The sequence below is a fragment of the Phyllopteryx taeniolatus genome, chromosome 18, assembly GCF_024500385.1.
Source record: "Phyllopteryx taeniolatus isolate TA_2022b chromosome 18, UOR_Ptae_1.2, whole genome shotgun sequence".
Lineage (NCBI taxonomy): Eukaryota > Metazoa > Chordata > Actinopteri > Syngnathiformes > Syngnathidae > Phyllopteryx > Phyllopteryx taeniolatus.
In genome coordinates, this window is record NC_084519.1 from 2,467,202 (window position 1) to 2,482,477 (window position 15,276).

Sequence of the window (15,276 nt, forward strand, 5' to 3'; positions counted from 1 at the left end):
ACACTTTTCCTCCATTCCTCAGGCATCTTCTCACGCACTAGAATTCTATTGAACACTCCACAGCCACCTCTCCTAGATGCTTCCATACCTCCACAGGAATGTCATCAGGACCAACTGCCTTTCCATTTTTCATCCTCTTTAATACCTTTCTAACTTCCTCCTTACTAATCATTGCCACTTCCTGGTCCACCACACTTGCCTCTTCTACTCTCCCTTCTCTCTCATTTTCCTCATTCATCAACTCCTCAAAGTATTCTTTCCATCAAGCTAGCAAACTGCTGGCACCAGTAAACATATTTCCTTTATTCATAGTGAAGCGTTTTATGCCAACAAAAACATCCGGTATAGTTTCCAGGCTGCTTCTCCGGGGACACTGGCATGCTCCGTTAACCCGGAAGTAGAACGTCACGACGCAACCCAGACGTGATCACGTCCGCCCGGCACACGCGTTGTCTATTATTTAAATTTATCTTCCGGAATATCGCGTGCCTACCTATGTATACACATAATACGTATACCTGATTTATAAAGGTTATCAAGATAATGGGTACCCTTTAGAGCGCATTATAGTTATTTACATATATATTAATATAATTATATTTATTATAGTTCTAGGGTTTTCTTTATATTGTGTACACAATTAATAGGTCGTATCACACAGAATATTCGTATCATACACACTTAGTCCACGGGTATATTTCCAGATCTCATGCGAGTCTCATCTGTTCCTGATTAGAGCTCACCTGGTCTGTTACTTAATTTGCTCACACTTGATGACGCCCGCCCTCAGATTACTGCGGTCAAGCCAGCCTCCACTCGAAAAGTAGCAGTCAAGCCAGCCGCCCCTAATTTAGTTCATAATCGGCATTACGGTAACAGGTCGCCAACTCGCGGCGAAGCCACCTTCAAAATAAAAGCTTCCCAATAATACGGATGTCAGTGTTCTTCGGTTAAGGAATGCAGCCAGCAAAGTTAATTAGAATCTTGAGATACATTACATACATAGATACATTAAAATAATTAATTTATTTGATATCTTGGGAAAAATAAATGGCAATGGACTGCACTTATATAGCGCTTTATCTCCATCATCACAGTGGCCAAAGCGCTTTACAAAGACTCATATTCACACACACAATCATAAACCAATGGGCGACTGCTGCCATGCGAGGGGCTGCCATGCCCACTGGGAGCAAATTAGGGTTCAGTGTCTTGCCCAAGGACACTTAGACATGCGGACAGTCGTAGCAGGGATTCGAACCTGTTCTACCTACTGAGCCAAAGCCACCCCAACATAATCCCATTGGTATCGCAAGACAAGTCCAGATTTGTGTGACAGACCACCAAGGACACCGCGAAAAGAGGTTTGATGAACATCTGATATTGTATTTCAAAATAAAAATCTCTGAAAACTGCATATGTTGTACGGATTTCAAAAATTCATAAAAAAATTTTCCTAGTTATCACAACACCAGACCAGTTCTGGGGGACACTACAAAAGAGGTCCCATCAAAATCTGATGTGGCATTTCAAAATAAAAGACTCTTGAATTTGGTGTATTTCACTGCCATGATCACGGATTTCAAAAATTCATTTAAAAAAAACTTCTAGTTATCACAACAGCCAGACCAGTTCTAGGGGACACTACACCCCCCCAGGTCTGCAACAAAAGAGGTCCCATCAAAATCTGATGTGGCATTTCAAAATAAAAGTCCACTGAAATTGGTATATTTCACTGCCATGATCACGGATTTCAAAACTTCATAAATTTTTTTTCCTAGTTATCACAACACCAGACCAGTTCTGGGGTACACTACACCAACCCAGGTCTGCAACAAAAGAGGTCCCATCAAAATCTGATGTGGCATTTCAAAATAAAAGACTCTTGAATTTGGTGTATTTCACTGCCATGATCACGGATTTCAAAAATTCATAAAAAAAAAATTCCTAGTTATCACAACACCAGACCAGTTCTGGGGGACACTACACAACCCCAGGTCTGCAACAAAAGAGGACCCATCAAAATCTTATGTGGCATTTCAAAATAAAAGACTCTTGAATTTGGTGTATTTCACTGCCATGATCACGGATTTCAAAAATTCATTAAAAAAAAACTCCTAGTTATCACAACACCAGACCAGTTCTGGGGGACACTACACCCCCCAGGTCTGCAACAAAAGAGGTCCCATCAAAATCTGATGTGGCATTTCAAAATAAAAGTCCACTGAAATTGGTATATTTCACTGCCATGATCACGGATTTCAAAAATTCATAAAAAAAAATTCCTAGTTATCACAACACCAGACCAGTTCTGGGGGACACTACACCACCCCAGGTCTGCAACAAAAGAGGTCCCATCAAAATCTGATGTGGCATTTCAAAATAAAAGACTCTTGAATTTGGTGTATTTCACTGCCATGATCACGGATTTCAAAAATTCATAAAAAAAAAATTCCTAGTTATCACAACACCAGACCAGTTCTGGGGGACACTACACCACCCCAGGTCTGCAACAAAAGAGGTCCCATCAAAATCTGATGTGGCATTTCAAAATAAAAGACTCTTGAATTTGGTGTATTTCACTGCCATGATCACGGATTTCAAAAATTCATTAAAAAAAACCTCCTAGTTATCACAACACCAGACCAGTTCTGGGGGACACTACACCCCCCCAGGTCTGCAACAAAAGAGGTCCCATCAAAATCTGATGTGGCATTTCAAAATAAAAGTCCACTGAAATTGGTATATTTCACTGTCATGATCACGGATTTCAAAAATTCATAAAAATTTTTTTCCTAGTTATCACAACACCAGACCAGTTCTGGGGGACACTACACCACCCCAGGTCTTCAACAAAAGAGGTCCCATCAAAATCTGATGTGGCATTTCAAAATAAAAGTCCACTGAAATTGGTATATTTCACTGCCATGATCACGGATTTCAAAAATTCATAAAAAAAAAAAATCCTAGTTATCACAACACCAGACCAGGTCTGGGGGACACTACACCACCCCAGGTCTGTAACAAAAGAGGTCCCATCAAAATCTGATGTGGCATTTCAAAATAAAAGTCCACTGAAATTGGTATATTTCACTGCCATGATCACGAATTTCAAAAATTCATAAAAAAAGACTCCTAGTTATCACAACACCAGACCAGTTCTGGGGGACACTACACCACCCCAGGTCTGCAACAAAAGAGGTCCCATCAAAATCTGATGTGGCATTTCAAAATAAAAGACCTCTGAATTTGGTGTATTTCACTGCCATGATCACGGATTTCAAAAATTCATAAAAAAAATTTTCCTAGTTATCACAACACCAGACCAGTTCTGGGGGACACTACACCACCCAGGTCTCAACAAAAGAGGTCCCATCAAAATCTGATGTGGCATTTCAAAATAAAAGTCCACTGAAATTGGTATATTTCACTGCCATGATCACGGATTTCAAAAATTCATAAAATAAAACTCCTAGTTATCACAACACCAGACCAGTTCTGGGGGACACTACACCCCCCCCAGGTCTGCAACAAAAGAGGTCCCATCAAAATCTGATGTGGCATTTCAAAATAAAAGTCCACTGAAATTGGTATATTTCACTGCCATGATCACGGATTTCAAAAATTCATAAAAAAAAAATTCCTAGTTATCACAACACCAGACCAGTTCTGGGGGACACTACACCACCCCAGGTCTGCAACAAAAGAGGTCCCATCAAAATCTGATGTGGCATTTCAAAATAAAAGTCCACTGAAATTGGTATATTTCACTGCCATGATCACGGATTTCAAAAATTCATAAAAAAAATTTCCTAGTTATCACAACACCAGACCAGTTCTGGGGGACACTACACCACCCCAGGTCTTCAACAAAAGAGGTCCCATCAAAATCTGATGTGGCATTTCAAAATAAAAGACTCTTGAATTTGGTGTGTTTCACTGCCATGATCACGGATTTCAAAAATTCATTAAAAAAAAACTCCTAGTTATCACAACACCAGACCAGTTCTGGGGGACACTACACCACCCCAGGTCTGCAACAAAAGAGGTCCCATCAAAATCTGATGTGGCATTTCAAAATAAAAGTCCACTGAAATTGGTATATTTCACTGCCATGATCACGGATTTCAAAAATTCATAAAAAAAAAAATTCCTAGTTATCACAACACCAGACCAGGTCTGGGGGACACTACACCACCCCAGGTCTGTAACGAAAGAGGTCCCATCAAAATCTGATGTGGCATTTCAAAATAAAAGTCCACTGAAATTGGTATATTTCACTGCCATGATCACGAATTTCAAAAATTCATAAAAAAAGACTCCTAGTTATCACAACACCAGACCAGTTCTGGGGGACACTACACCACCCCAGGTCTGCAACAAAAGAGGTCCCATCAAAATCTGATGTGGCATTTCAAAACAAAAGACTCTTGAATTTGGTGTATTTCACTGCCATGGTCACGGATTTCAAAAATTCATAAATTTTTTTTTCCTAGTTATCACAACACCAGATGAGTTCTGGGGGACACTACACCATGCCAGGTCTCCAACAAAAGAGATCCCATCAAAATCTGATGTGGCATTTCAAAATAAAAGACACTTGAATTTGGTGTGTTTCACTGCCATGATCACGGATTTCAAAAATTCATTAAAATAAAACTCCTAGTTATCACAACACCAGACCAGTTCTGGGGGACACTACACCCCCCCCAGGTCTGCAACAAAAGAGGTCCCATCAAAATCTGATGAGGCATTTCAAAATAAAAGTCCACTGAAATTGGTATATTTCACTGTCATGATCACGGATTTCAAAAATTCATAAAAAAAAAAATTCCAAGTTATCACAACACCAGACCAGTTCTGGGGGACACTACACCACCCCAGGTCTGCAACAAAAGAGGTCCCATCAAAATCTGATGTGGCATTTCAAAATAAAAGTCCACTGAAATTGGTATATTTCACTGCCATGATCACGGATTTCAAAAATTCATAAAAATTTTTCCTAGTTATCACAACACCAGACCAGTTCTGGGGGACACTACACCACCCCAGGTCTGCAACAAAAGAGGTCCCATCAAAATCTGATGTGGCATTTCAAAATAAAAGACTCTTGAATTTGGTGTGTTTCACTGCCATGATCACGGATTTCAAAAATTCATTAAAAAAAAAATTCCAGGTTATCACAACACCAGACCAGTTCTGGGGGACACTACACAACCCCAGGTCTGCAACAAAAGAGGACGCATCAAAATCTGATGTGGCATTTCAAAATAAAAGACTCTTGAATTTGCTGTATTTCACTGCCATGATCACGGTTTTCAAAAATTCATTTAAAAAAAACTCCTAGTTATCACAACACCAGACCAGTTCTGGGGGACACTACACCCCCCCCCCCCCCCCAGGTCTGCAACAAAAGAGGTCCCATTAAAATCTGATGTGGCATTTCAAAATAAAAGACTCTTGAATTTGGTGTATTTCACTGGCATGATCACGGATTTCAAAAATTCATAAAAAAAAACTCCTAGTTATCACAACACCAGACCAGTTCTGGGGGACACTACACCCCCCCCCCCCCCCCCCCAGGTCTGCAACAAAAGAGGTCCCATCAAAATCTGATGTGGCATTTCAAAATAAAAGACTCTTGAATTTGGTGTATTTCACTGCCATGATCACGGATTTCAAAAATTCATAAAAAACATTTTCCTAGTTATCACAACACCAGAACAGTTCTGGGGAACACTACACCACCCCAGGTCTGCAACAAAAGAGGTCCCATCAAAATCTGATGTGGCATTTCAAAATAAAAGACTCTTGAATTTGGTGTATTTCACTGCCATGATCACGGATTTCAAAAATTCATAAAAAACATTTTCCTAGTTATCACAACACCAGAACAGTTCTGGGGAACACTACACCACCCCAGGTCTGCAACAAAAGAGGTCCCATCAAAATCTGATGTGGCATTTCAAAATAAAAGACTCTTGAATTTGGTGTGTTTCACTGCCATGATCACGGATTTCAAAAATTCATTAAAAAAAAACTCCTAGTTATCACAACACCAGACCAGTTCTGGGGGACACTACACCCCCCCAGGTCTGCAACAAAAGAGGTCCCATTAAAATGTGATGTGGCATTTCAAAATAAAAGACTCTTGAATTTGGTGTATTTCACTGGCATGATCACGGATTTCAAAAATTCATAAAAAAAACTCCTAGTTATCACAACACCAGACCAGTTCTGGGGGACACTACACCCCCCCAGGTCTGCAACAAAAGAGGTCCCATCAAAATCTGATGTGGCATTTCAAAATAAAAGTCCTCTTGAATTGGTGTATTTCACTGCCATGATCACGGATTTCAAAAATTCATAAAAAACATTTTCCTAGTTATCACAACACCAGAACAGTTCTGGGGAACACTACACCACCCCAGGTCTGCAACAAAAGAGGTCCCATCAAAATCTGATGTGGCATTTTAAAATAAAAGACTCTTGAATTTGGTGTGTTTCACTGCCTTGATCACGGATTTCAAAAATTCATAAAAAAAAAACTCCTAGTTATCACAACACCAGACCAGTTCTGGGGGACACTACACACCCCCAGGTCTGCAACAAAAGAGGTCCCATCAAAATCTGATGTGGCATTTCAAAATAAAAGTCCACTGAAATTGGTATATTTCACTGTCATGATCACGGATTTCAAAAATTCATAAAAATTGTTTTCCTAGTTATCACAACACCAGACCAATTCTGGGGGACACTACACCACCCCAGGTCTTCAACAAAAGAGGTCACATCAAAATCTGATGTGGCATTTCAAAATAAAAGTCCACTGAAATTGGTATATTTCACTGCTATGATCACGGATTTCAAAAATTCATTAAAAAAAACCTCCTAGTTATCACAACACCAGACCAGTTCTGGGGGACACTACACCCCCCCAGGTCTGCAACAAAAGAGGTCCCATCAAAATCTGATGTGGCATTTCAAAATAAAAGACTCTTGAATTTGGTGTATTTCACTGCCATGATCACGGTTTTCAAAAATTCATAAAAAAAAACTCCTAGTTATCACAACACCAGACCAGTTCTGGGGAACACTACACCCCCCCCCCCCAGGTCTGCAAAAAAAGAGATCCCATCAAAATCTGATGTGGCATTTCAAAATAAAAGTCCACTGAAATTGGTATATTTCACTGCCATGATCACGGATTTCAAAAATTCATTAAAAAAAACTCCTAGTTATCACAACACCAGACCAGTTCTGGGGGACACTACACCACCCCAGGTCTGCAACAAAAGAGGTCCCATCAAAATCTGATGTGGCATTTCAAAATAAAAGTCCACTGAAATTGGTATATTTCACTGCCATGATCACGGATTTCAAAAATTCATAAAAAAGTTTTTCCTAGTTATCACAACACCAGACCAGTTCTGGGGGACACTACACCACCCCAGGTCTGCAACAAAAGAGGTCCCATCAAAATCTGATGTGGCATTTCAAAATAAAAGTCCACTGAAATTGGTGTATTTCACTGCCATGATCACGGATTTCAAAAATTCATAAAAAAAAATTCCTAGTTATCACAAAACCAGACCAGTTCTGGGGGACACTACACCACCCCAGGTCTGCAACAAAAGAGGTCCCATCAAAATCTGATGTGGCATTTCAAAATAAAAGACTCTTGAATTTGGTGTATTTCACTGCCATGGTCACGGATTTCAAAAATTCATAAAATTTTTTTTCCTAGTTATCACAACACCAGATCAATTCTGGGGGACACTACACCACCCCAGGTCTCCAACAAAAGAGATCCCATCAAAATCTGATGTGGCTTTTCAAAATAAAAGACTCTTGAATTTGGTGTTTCACTGCCATGATGACGGATTTCAAAAATTCATTAAAAAAAAACTCCTAGTTATCACAACACCAGACCAGTTCTGGGGGACACTACACCCCCCCAGGTCTGCAACAAATGAGGTCCCATCAAAATCTGATGTGGCATTTCAAAATAAAAGTCCACTGAAATTGGTATATTTCACTGCCATGATCACGGATTTCAAAAATTCATTAAAAAAAAAACTCCTAGTTATCACAACACCAGACCAGTTCTGGGGGACACTACACCACCCCACGTCTGCAACAAAAGAGGTCCCATCAAAATCTGATGTGGCATTTCAAAATAAAAGTCCACTGAAATTGGTATATTTCACTGCCATGATCACGGATTTCAAAAATTCATAATTTTTTTTTCCTAGTTATCACAACACCAGACCAGTTCTGGGGGACACTACACCACCCCAGGTCTGCAACAAAAGAGGTCCCATCAAAATCTGATGTGGCATTTCAAAATAAAAGTCCACTGAAATTGGTATATTTCACTGCCATGATCACGGATTTCAAAAATTCATTAAAAAAAAACTCCTAGTTATCACAACACCAGACCAGTTCTGGGGGACACTACACCACGCCAGGTCTGCAACAAAAGAGGTCCCATCAAAATCTGATGTGGCATTTCAAAATAAAAGTCCACTGAATTTGGTGTATTTCACTGCCATGATCACGGATTTCAAAAATTCATAAAAAAAAAAATTCCTAGTTATCACAACACCAGACCAGTTCTGGGGGACACTACACCACCCCAGGTCTGCAACAAAAGAGGTCCCATCAAAATCTGATGTGGCATTTCAAAATAAAAGTCCACTGAAATTGGTATATTTCACTGCCATGATCACGGATTTCAAAAATTCATAAAAAAAAACTCCTAGTTATCACAACACCAGACCAGTTCTGGGGGACACTACACCACCCCAGGTCTGCAACAAAAGAGGTCCCATCAAAATCTGATGTGGCATTTCAAAATAAAAGTCCACTGAAATTGGTATATTTCACTGCCATGATCACGGATTTCAAAAATTCATTAAAAAAAAACTCCTAGTTATCACAACACCAGACCAGTTCTGGGGGACACTACACCACCCCAGGTCTGCAACAAAAGAGGTCCCATCAAAATCTGATGTGGCATTTCAAAATAAAAGTCCACTGAAATTGGTATATTTCACTGCCATGATCACGGATTTCAAAAATTCATAAAAAAAAAGTTCCTAGTTATCACAACACCAGACCAGTTCTGGGGGACACTACACCACCCCAGGTCTGCAACAAAAGACATCCCATCAAAATCTGATGTGGCATTTCAAAATAAAAGTCCACTGAAATTGCTATATTTCACTGCCATGATCACGGATTTCAAAAATTCATAGAAATTTTTTTTCCTAGTTATCACAACACCAGACCAGTTCTGGGGGACACTAAACCACCCCAGGTCTGCAACAAAAGAGGTCCCATCAAAATCTGATGTGGCATTTCAAAATAAAAGTCCACTGAAATTGGTATATTTCACTGCCATGAGCACGGATTTCAAAAATTCATTAAAACAAAACTCCTAGTTATCACAACACCAGACCAGTTCTGGGGGACACTACACCACCCCACGTCTGCAACAAAAGAGGTCCCATCAAAATCTGATGTGGCATTTCAAAATAAAAGTCCACTGAAATTGGTATATTTCACTGCCATGATCACGGATTTCAAAAATTCATAAAAAAAATTTCCTAGTTATCACAACACCAGACCAGTTCTGGGGGACACTACACCCCCCCAGGTCTGCAACAAAAGAGGTCCCATCAAAATCTGATGTGGCATTTCAAAATAAAAGACTCTTGAATTTGGTGTATTTCACTGCCATGATCACGGTTTTCAAAAATTCATTAAAAAAAAACTCCTAGTTATCACAACACCAGACCAGTTCTGGGGGACATTACACCCCCCCCCCCCCGCCCCCCCCAGGTCTGCAAAAAAAGAGTTCCCATCAAAATCTGATGTGGCATTTCAAAATAATAGTCCACTGAAATTGGTATATTTCACTGCCATGATCACGGATTTCAAAAATTCATAAAAAAAAAACTCCTAGTTATCACAACACCAGACCAGTTCTGGGGGACCCTACACCACCTCAGGTCTGCAACAAAAGAGGTCCCATCAAAATCTGATGTGGCATTTCAAAATAAAAGTCCACTGAAATTGGTATATTTCACTGCCATGATCACGGATTTCAAAAATTCATAAAAATTTTTTTCCTAGTTATCACAACACCAGACCAGTTCTGGGGGACACTACACCCCCCCAGGTCTGCAACAAAAGAGGTCCCATCAAAATCTGATGTGGCATTTCAAAATAAAAGACTCTTGAATTTGGTGTATTACACTGCCATGATCACGGTATTCAGAAATTCATTAAAAAAAAACTCCTAGTTATCACAACACCAGACCAGTTCTGGGGGACACTACACCACCCCAGGTCTGCAACAAAAGAGGTCCCATCAAAATCTGATGTGGCATTTCAAAATAAACGTCCACTGAAATTGGTATATTTCACTGCCATGATCACGGATTTCAAAAACTCATAAAAAAAATGTTCCTAGTTATCACAACACCAGACCAGTTCTGGGGGACACTACACCCCCCCAGGTCTGCAACAAAAGAGGTCCCATCAAAATCTGATGTGGCATTTCAAAATAAAAGACTCTTGAATTTGGTGTATTTCACTGCCATGATCACGGTTTTCAAAAATTCATAAAAAAAAAATTCCTAGTTATCACAACACCAGACCAGTTCTGGGGGACACTACACCACCCCAGGTCTGCAAAAAAGAGGTCCCATCAAAATCTGATGTGGCATTTCAAAATAAAAGTCCACTGAAATTGGTATATTTCACTGCCATGATCACGGATTTCAAAAATTCATAAAAATTTTTTCCTAGTTATCACAACACCAGACCAGTTCTGGGGGACACTACACCACCCCAGGTCTGCAACAAAAGAGGTCCCATCAAAATCTGATGTGGCATTTCAAAATAAAAGTCCACTGAAATTGGTATATTTCACTGCCATGAGCACGGATTTCAAAAATTCATAAAACATTTTTTCCTAGTTATCACAACACCAGACCAGTTCTGGGGGACACTACACCACCCCACGTCTGCAACAAAAGAGGTCCCATCAAAATCTGATGTGGCATTTCAAAATAAAAGTCCACTGAAATTGGTATATTTCACTGCCATGATCACGGATTTCAAAAATTCATAAAAATTTTTTTCCTAGTTATCACAACACCAGACCAGTTCTGGGGGATACTATACCACCCCAGGTCTGCAACAAAAGAGGTCCCATCAAAATCTGATGTGGCATTTCAAAATAAAAGTCCACTGAAATTGGTATATTTCACTGCCATGAGCACGGATTTCAAAAATTCATAAAAAATTTTTCCCTAGTTATCACAACACCAGACCAGTTCTGGGGGACACTACACCACCCCACGTCTGCAACAAAAGAGTTCCCATCAAAATCTGATGTGGCATTTCAAAATAAAAGTCCACTGAAATTGGTATATTTCACTGCCATGATCACGGATTTCAAAAATTCATTTAAAAAAAACTCCTAGTTATCACAACACCAGACCAGTTCTGGGGGACCCTACACCACCTCAGGTCTGCAACAAAAGAGGTCCCATCAAAATCTGATGTGGCATTTCAAAATAAAAGTCCACTGAAATTGGTATATTTCACTGCCATGATCACGGATTTCAAAAATTCATTAAAAAAAAACTCCTAGTTATCACAACACCAGACCAGTTCTGGGGGACACTACACCACCCCAGGTCTGCAACAAAAGAGGTCCCATCAAAATCTGATGTGGCATTTCAAAATAAAAGTCCACTGAAATTGGTATATTTCACTGCCATGATCACGGATTTCAAAAATTCCTAAAAAAAAACCTCCTAGTTATCACAACACCAGACCAGTTCTGGGGGACACTACACCACCCCAGGTCTGCAACAAAAGAGGTCCCATCAAAATCTGATGTGGCATTTCAAAATAAAAGTCCACCGAATTTGGTATATTTCACTGCCATGATCACGGATTTCAAAAATTCATAAAAAAAAAACTCCTAGTTATCACAACACCAGACCAGTTCTGGGGGACACTACACCAGCCCAGGTCTGCAACAAAAGAGGTCCCATCAAAATCTGATGTGGCATTTCAAAATAAACGTCCACTGAAATTGGTATATTTCACTGCCATGATCACGGATTTCAAAAACTCATAAAAAAAATGTTCCTAGTTATCACAACACCAGACCAGTTCTGGGGGACACTACACCCCCCCAGGTCTGCAACAAAAGAGGTCCCATCAAAATCTGATGTGGCATTTCAAAATAAAAGACTCTTGAATTTGGTGTATTTCACTGCCATGATCACGGTTTTCAAAAATTCATAAAAAAAAATTCCTAGTTATCACAACACCAGACCAGTTCTGGGGGACACTACACCACCCCAGGTCTGCAAAAAAGAGGTCCCATCAAAATCTGATGTGGCATTTCAAAATAAAAGTCCACTGAAATTGGTATATTTCACTGCCATGATCACGGATTTCAAAAATTCATAAAAATTTTTTTCCTAGTTATCACAACACCAGACCAGTTCTGGGGGACACTACACCACCCCAGGTCTGCAACAAAAGAGGTCCCATCAAAATCTGATGTGGCATTTCAAAATAAAAGTCCACTGAAATTGGTATATTTCACTGCCATGAGCACGGATTTCAAAAATTCATAAAAATTTTTTTCCTAGTTATCACAACACCAGACCAGTTCTGGGGGACACTACACCACCCCACGTCTGCAACAAAAGAGGTCCCATCAAAATCTGATGTGGCATTTCAAAATAAAAGTCCACTGAAATTGGTATATTTCACTGCCATGATCACGGATTTCAAAAATTCATAAATTTTTTTTCCTAGTAATCACAACACCAGACCAGTTCTGGGGGACACTACACTCCCCCCAGGTCTGCAACAAAAGAGGTCCCATCAAAATCTGATGTGGCATTTCAAAAAAAAAGACTCTTGAATTTGGTGTATTTCACTGCCATGATCACGGTTTTCAAAAATTCATTAAAAAAAAACTCCTAGTTATCACAACACCAGACCAGTTCTGGGGGACACTACACCCCCCCCCCCCCCCCCCCCCCCAGGTCTGCAAAAAAAGAGGTCCCATCAAAATCTGATGTGGCATTTCAAAATAAAAGTCCACTGAAATTGGTATATTTCACTGCCATGATCACGGATTTCAAAAATTCATAAAAAAAAAACTCCTAGTTATCACAACACCAGACCAGTTCTGGGGGACACTACACCACCCCAGGTCTGCAACAAAAGAGGTCCCATCAAAATCTGATGTGGCATTTCAAAATAAAAGTCCACTGAAATTGGTATATTTCACTGCCATGATCACGGATTTCAAAAATTCCTAAAAAAAAAACTCCTAGTTATCACAACACCAGACCAGTTCTGGGGGACACTACACCACCCCAGGTCTGCAACAAAAGAGGTCCCATCAAAATCTGATGTGGCATTTCAAAATAAAAGTCCACCGAATTTGGTATATTTCACTGCCATGATCACGGATTTCAAAAATTCCTAAAAAAAAAACTCCTAGTTATCACAACACCAGATCAGTTCTGAGGGACACTACACGACCCCAGGTCTGCAACAAAAGAGGTCCCATCAAAATCTGATTTGGCATTTCTAAATAAAAGTCCACTGAAATTGGTATATTTCACTGCCATGATCACGGATTTCAAAAATTCATTAAAAAAAACCTCCTAGTTATCACAACACCAGACCAGTTCTGGGAGACACTACACCACCCCAGGTCTGCAACAAAAGAGGTCCCATTAAAATCTGATGTGGCATTTCAAAATAAAAGTCCACTGAAATTGGTATATTTCACTGCCATGATCACGGATTTCAAAAATTCATTAAAAAAAACTCCTAGTTATCACAACACCAGATCAGTTCTGGGGGACACTACACCAACCCAGGTCTCCAACAAAAGAGGTCCCATCAAAATCTGATGTGGCATTTCAAAATAAAAGTCCACTGAAATTGGTATATTTCACTGCCATGATCACGGATTTCAAAAATTCATAAAAAAAAATTTCCTACTTATCACAACACCAGACCAGTTCTGGGGGACACTACACCCCCCCAGGTCTGCAACAAAAGAGGTCCCATCAAAATCTGATGTGGCATTTCAAAATAAAAGACTCTTGAATTTGGTGTATTTCACTGCCATGATCACGGTTTTCAAAAATTCATAAAAAAAAAATTCCTAGTTATCACAACACCAGACCAGTTCTGGGGGACACTACACCACCCCAGGTCTGCAACAAAAGAGGTCCCATCAAAATCTGATGTGGCATTTCAAAATAAAAGTCCACTGAAATTGGTATATTTCACTGCCATGAGCACGGATTTCAAAAATTCATAAACATTTTTTTCCTAGTTATCACAACACCAGACCAGTTCTGGGGGACACTACACCACCCCACGTCTGCAACAAAAGAGGTCCCATCAAAATCTGATGTGGCATTTCAAAATAAAAGTCCACTGAAATTGGTATATTTCACTGCCATGATCACGGATTTCAAAAATTCATAAAAAATTTTTTCCTAGTTATCACAACACCAGACCAGTTCTGGGGGTCACTACACCCCCCCAGGTCTGCAACAAAAGAGGTCCCATCAAAATCTGATGTGGCATTTCAAAATAAAAGACTCTTGAATTTGGTGTATTTCACTGCCATGATCACGGTTTTCAAAAATTCATTAAAAAAAAACTCCTAGTTATCACAACACCAGACCAGTTCTGGGGGACACTACACCACCCCAGGTCTGCAACAAAAGAGGTCCCATCAAAATCTGATGTGGCATTTCAAAATAAAAGTCCACTGAAATTGGTATATTTCACTGCCATGATCACGGATTTCAAAAATTCATAAATTTTTTTTTCCTAGTTATCACAACACCAGACCAGTTCTGAGGGACACTAAACGACCCCAGGTCTGCAACAAAAGAGGTCCCATCAAAATCTGATTTGGCATTTCTAAATAAAAGTCCACTGAAATTGGTATATTTCACTGCCATGATCACGGATTTCAAAAATTCATTAAAAAAAACCTCCTAGTTATCACAACACCAGACCAGTTCTGGGAGACACTACACCACCCCAGGTCTGCAACAAAAGAGGTCCCATCAAAATCTGATGTGGCATTTCAAAATAAAAGTCCACTGAAATTGGTATATTTCACTGCCATTATCACGGATTTCAAAAATTCATTAAAAAAAACTCCTAGTTATCACAACACCAGATCAGTTCTGG

At 39.7% G+C, this 15,276-nt stretch overlaps 1 protein-coding gene across 1 annotated transcript in view; it reads right to left on the bottom strand.

Moving 5' to 3' along the window:
- LOC133468427 (uncharacterized) overlaps positions 1 to 15,276 on the bottom strand; it is a 41,218-nt gene that overhangs the window by 2,669 nt on the left and 23,273 nt on the right. The gene's annotated exons all lie outside the window — the stretch shown is intronic.